The following is a 6,004-nucleotide window of genomic DNA, read 5'->3' as shown; positions in this document are numbered from 1 at the left end:
ACAAAAAATTTTCAGATATTTTGATTTACAAGGTTACAAAACTCTATGCATATTTATGACCACAATTTTGAGCCCATATTAAAAGGCTTAAAATCTTAAATTTGTAAAACTCATTATTGTTTTTGAGATTGTGGAACATTTACACAAATAATGCACATTGACTCATATACAAATACTATCAGAGGGCATATTGTACACTCTTGGTCAATTTCTTCCCTCTGAACAAAGACTCATTTCAGATTCAGTGACAAATCACTGATTAAAACTCAGTGTGCAGGTGGTAATCGAAAACTGAATCATGTCAAGTCTTTTCATTTGTCTTATAGGTGTTCTAATGATCCTGCCTGTTACCCACTGTGTCAGGAAACATCATGAAACACATGTGGAGAGAAAGCAAATCTCAAGTGTTTTAAAAGCCTCTTTAACAATACATTCTTTCATTTCACTGAGTTAATTTTTTTTGTGGCAATTTGCAATTTGCAATTATCTAATGAGAAAATGTTTCCTGCAGAGACTGTAAAACTGCCACTTAGCTGAGAGGTTGCTTCTAAAAAAGCTATTAATTAGTTTGGAAATATACCACTATGTTTCTATGGCAACAAATTGCCAATTTGTGACACAGGAAAATCTGTCATGTTTGTTTGTGACGTCCATCCACTCAGTCACATTAGCTTTTTCACACAGGGACTTTTCTTTATCCAACGTGTCAGTTTGGACAGATAAAACTAATAAATCAGTACTTTACTGTGGTCCATCAATAAATATTCCATGTGAGATTCTACATTATGTGGACAAGTGAATCGTGTTTCTGTTTTGAGGAAATGTATTTATTACAGCTTCTTGTGATCTGTGATTTAAAAGGAAGTCATTTAGTCAAACTCTATTTGAAGTAATAGATTTCTGATTTTCATAAGCTACAAGCCATCATCAAAATAAGTGCAAATAAGATAGGTCACTTTACATGTAATAAATGTAGAATATTTGATTTTGTTTTACCTTTTTGAATTAATTAAAAAGAAAAGAAAATATATGTTTCCATTCCATCTGTGCATCCACATAAATGTCAAAATAAAAAAAAGAAGCTGGAAATGCACCAGTCCTTCTGTAGGCTTGAAGACTGGGCCAGTTTTACACAAACGTTCATGTTTGCTTTTGTTTGTATATGCGAATTGAAACTAGATTGTAATCTAAAATGGCACCAGTGCTGAGATGACAACCTAGAATTTGACTTGAAGGAATTGAGATCACCAAAGATTAGTGACTCCAATACAGTATCGAACTAAATATAAAATTATAATCACAATTCCTTAATAATAATAATGATCTTGAGTTTATTTGTTGAACATTATTGTCATGGTCCCTCAGTCCTCTCTGTGCCAGGCTCACAGCTTTTTCTATCATACTCTGTAATGCTCTATCAGAAGCGATCTGCGTATCTGTTCCGGATGAGCTTGTCACCACCACTAAGGTAATGGCCAGCCTTCAGTCTTTGTTGGTGAAGGCTGGCTGCTTTACTCTTACAGATTTTCCTGGAGTGCTAAAAGCTGAAAGTCTTCTGTGAGAGATTCTGTGGAGAGATCATCTCTCCTTTTCTAGAAGCGAGACATGTTCCAGTGTTCCACATAATTTTGTCATCACTTTGTATTTTAATTTATAATTTCTATTAAACACTTGTCTGAAATCTAATCAGGGCATAAGGGAATACGTGCATTATGGCCAAAAACATATTTGTTGAGATTTCTGTAACAGTCCCATAACCAGTAAATTTGAATAAATTCATCCTTGAGTAAAGGTGATAGTTTGTGCTAAATGTAAAGATCAGTTGATCCAACTGATCAATGGTCATGACAATTTGCATATTAACAGCCATGAAACAGACCTTACCGCCCATTTGTGGCATTATGCAAATGTACTGTTTATAAAATTGGGGAAATCTGCAGTCAGCTAAGACTGAAAAGGTCGCTGGGATGAGTGTCGAAATGTTTCTCCCACTGAAAAATGCTACGTCCAGATGAACAGGATAGACTTTTTGGGGGTAAATGAGAAGCAATTTTCTTTCGCCCTCTAAGAGATAATTTTGTGATAATTAAAGAGATAAATAAACAGCCATGAAAATACCCTTGTTTACAGTTACTGCCAGTGTAGAGGTGTATTAGAAGTTGAAGTCAAAACATAATTTCAGGTTTTCAAATTTAACATGTGAAAACAATGTGAAACATGCTTTCTTATTTGTTATTTTTTCTAGCACTGACAGGCAATTGTAAAGTCGCTCGTGTGTTGATCTACAGGTGCCCATTCATGGATGCCACAGGTCAGTGTCTCTAAAAGTAAAGAGGCTTCAACACTGTTTTTTTTGGAAGTAGCATTCCTACAGCTGCAGTAAAATACAAACAAACTGTGAGGTAAACTACAGAAAATCTAAAACTATTACAATATATGTTTATTATTTAGAATTAAGTTAGTCACCCTACCTAATTTGGTTTTATTGAAATTATATTTAGGTTTTTTGATTGTTTGCGTTTTATATTTTTAGCAGTATATCCACAACCATAGCAGTGGTTCTGGAATGCTGTCCACTCAAGAAGCAGCTCTTATCAGAATTCCCCATATATGGATGTTTCTTCAGACTTCAGATCTTGAAGAGATATGTGATTATGACTATTTCTAATGCTATATCTAAATGTGTATGACTGACCCATGGCATTTTAAACAGAGACAATATAAGAACTTTAGTGATGTTTACAACTTGTTGGCTTTTGTAGTACCTGGATGTGATGTGGACAGGCTGCTCAAGGCTACTGATTCTCTATGCTTTTTACTGAAAAATTGATTGAGAAATTCTACAGAAGTGCCACTGTCGATTAGACACTGATTTTGGGGTGTGAGAAAAGCCAAACATCCTAAGCTGGCAGTCACAGATCGAAGTCAGCCATCTGCGCAATTAACACCACACTAGATATACAATAGCTTTTATGAAGAAGTGTCCTTTTGTAGGTGCAGGGCTGTTTCCCTGCAACTGCAGCAGGAATCTGCCTTCCTTTGTGTGATGGGCTTGTTTACACAGCTCACAGTCCATCTTTCATTCAATTACAACATCTGAAACAAGGTCAGCATTATAGATTAGGCAAACATTTACAATGGTAGCCACACACACACACATAGATAACCAACAACAGCAATCGGACTACCACACTTTATAATTTTAGTATTTATTTATTATTGTGTATTCCAAATTAGACACTTTTATGTAAAAAGGACACAGCTCATGAGTTTTCTGTCCTTTAAAGGTACAATGAATTATTAATTAGGTCATTTAATATATAAAAATGATTTTGTACTCATACATATACATTCATTGTTAAGATTAAGTCTTTCAACAAACTGATGCATTATCATAAACTTAAACTTGGAAGCTGCCATGTTGCCCCGCCATCTTGAATATAGTAGCCAAGATATACATTGCTGTTTGGCCAAATCACACTTAATGCATTTGTCATATGTATGTGCCACATATGTAGTACACAGCAAATCCACCATGTCCAAATTAACACTGTCGGATTTGATTTCAACACTATTAAAGTGTCTATATGGGTCCACACCAGAGAGTGTTAATTTAACTCTTTTTGGAGAGTTGGTACATTAACTCTGATTTAGTGTTAAACACCAAATCTGTCTGGAGTTGATAATTTAACACTTGGTGTTAAGAGTTTATATAGTAACTCTCAAAGAGTATTTTAGTTTAACTATGTAAGAGTTATCTTCTAATTCATTCTAAAAAGCAGGAATTTTACTGTTCTGAACTTCTAGAAATTTCTTTTGGAAATAAACATTTACTAAAAAGATGCAATGGTTTTTGAAAAACTTTTATTCTGAACTGTGCACCACAATTTCAAAACATTTTCTGAAAGATGTAACAGTATACATGTTCTCACTTTCATTAGAATTTTGTTTATCAAAAGGTCTGACATGGTAAATGCAAATAACAGCATTCTCAACACTTATTTCTTCAATACAATATGCATGTCCTTCATTCATCACTTTGTGGAACTTCAGCGCACTTCTGCTCTCCCCCATATTCCATCTTCACAAGCATATCCTGTGCAGAGATTGAATAAAAATTAGTTGACACTAATTAACGGCACAAATAATCCAGTAAACAATTGCAGCACAGTAAAAAAAAGGAATCCTCTTTGAGCCATTACTTGTGTAAAGTATTTTCCCAAAAGACAAAGACACAGGCAACAGGTAATACTGAACTAAATGTAAAACCTCAACCTTTTTCATTTTTACCTAAACCGTGTGCACAAATCTCTGAAGGGATCTATGCTAACGTAGAATCGAGTCAGGACGTCAGTTATTGCTGTTTGCTCGTTTTTTTTTTTATGGGCGATCGTTTTCAGGCTTCAAGTAGCACCATTATACCAACATTTCACATTCTAGACATTGTTTTAGGTGTATTTGACCAAAAGTTTGACTGAAAATTCACATGCAAGCTTTTTTTCCAAGGCTGTGGTATTTGCCCGCAAACAATACCTTTCAGCTAGCTAAAACAGATTATTATGCTATCACCGAGCAACACGGCTAATGCCTTTCACACAGCTTTGTCTCAACTCCAAAGAGCCACAGAAGTAAAAGCTCATAATAATAATTGAAACAATCTTTGAAAAAATAACTTACCAAGCATGGCAAACAACTCAAATATGTAGAGCAAAATGTTCTGAAACGGCTTCACTTCAGCTTCGATTGGAGCCGTGCTGGGGGCGGAGTCTGTGAATGTACTCTATTGGTGTCATAGCCCCTGTAGGAGTTCAGAGTTAAGAGGTCAAGAGTTAATGTTTCCATTGTAACACCTCCAGATTTGACAGAGAAACACTCATTTTTAACACTCGATTTTAACTACTATCATTTTACACCTCAGAGTTACATTAAAAGAATGTGACTCTACTTAGAGTAAAATTAACTCTACTTTTGCAAGGAGACTATTAACACCAAAAAATTTAACACTTTGGAATTTGCTGTGTACGTCTTATACGTTCCTTTTGATTAGAAATAGGTCTTTAGAACCACTGAAAATGTGTTTATCTTCTGATTGTTATTATGTCTTTCTATTCCTGCACCACTGCTTTTTTTCCTCCCTCATCTTCACCCCCTGAACTGAAGTCAGGGCTCTAACACCCAAAATGTGCATAAACATACTTATTAATTCCTGATGTTATTGCAGTTACTTAAAAAAAAAAGAAAAAGTTTTACCATCGGCTCCAGAGCAGTGATGGGAAGTTCGGCTCTTTTGGCTCCTAAATGGCTCTCAATTTATTCTGTTGTTTTTATGAGAAGCTTTGTAATTTTGAGTGTTTGTTCTGTTACTACATTTTATGAAATATTTGTGGGTGTTGTTTTCTTGTTTGTTTGGTTTTTTGTCCTACTTGAACACCAAAGTGGCCCTGCATGAAGATGACACTGAAGTTTGAGGCCCCTGCTGTAGATGAACAACAGCTGGAGTGGCTTTTTCCCACAACAGCAACAATAGTACGGTGGCCCCTAGAGACAAAGCACATACAAACTCCAAAACACGTAGTTTGTAGTTTTATAACAACTTTCACATAGTTGTTACTCTATCCATCGTCTTGTCTTTATCAGGGTCGCAGGGGGGTGGAGCCTGTCCCAGATGTCAAAGATCCAGAGGCGGGATATACCTTGGACAGGTTGCCAGTCAATCGTAGGGTTAACACAGAGCTACAGTTTTGCAGATGAACTGACCCACTTGTCTAACCATCACAACTTGACCCTTGAGATACTTGCTCACATCCCTACATTTGCCTATGTTTCCTGTTTCTAACACATTAACTTAAGGATAAAATTTTCTCTTGCTTTCTAATCCAACCCACTAACACGTGATGAAGAGTGAGTGTTATTCACTTCATCTGTTAATGATCACTGTTTGTGTTTGTGTCTGTCTGTCAGTGTTTGTGTCCTGACATACTGTTGTGTTACTCGTGTGTGAGAG

General features: G+C 35.7%; 1 long non-coding RNA gene across 1 annotated transcript; it reads right to left on the bottom strand.

The window, feature by feature from the left end:
• Positions 1–3,847: 3,847 nt before the first annotated feature.
• LOC146559103 (uncharacterized) lies at positions 3,848–4,799 on the bottom strand. The gene is made up of 2 exons (XR_014888327.1): positions 4,678–4,799; positions 3,848–4,096 (listed from the first exon to the last, which is right to left on the bottom strand). It is a non-coding gene; the product is annotated as an uncharacterized LOC146559103 (long non-coding RNA).
• Positions 4,800–6,004: the final 1,205 nt, after the last annotated feature.

This window comes from Mchenga conophoros, linkage group LG14 (assembly GCF_057382185.1).
Source record: "Mchenga conophoros isolate Kocher_MC1m ecotype Shallow Benthic linkage group LG14, M_conophoros_male_GT1.1, whole genome shotgun sequence".
NCBI lineage: Eukaryota > Metazoa > Chordata > Actinopteri > Cichliformes > Cichlidae > Mchenga > Mchenga conophoros.
Note: the sequence above shows the minus strand (reverse complement) of the source record. Positions and strands in the feature narration are given on the sequence as shown.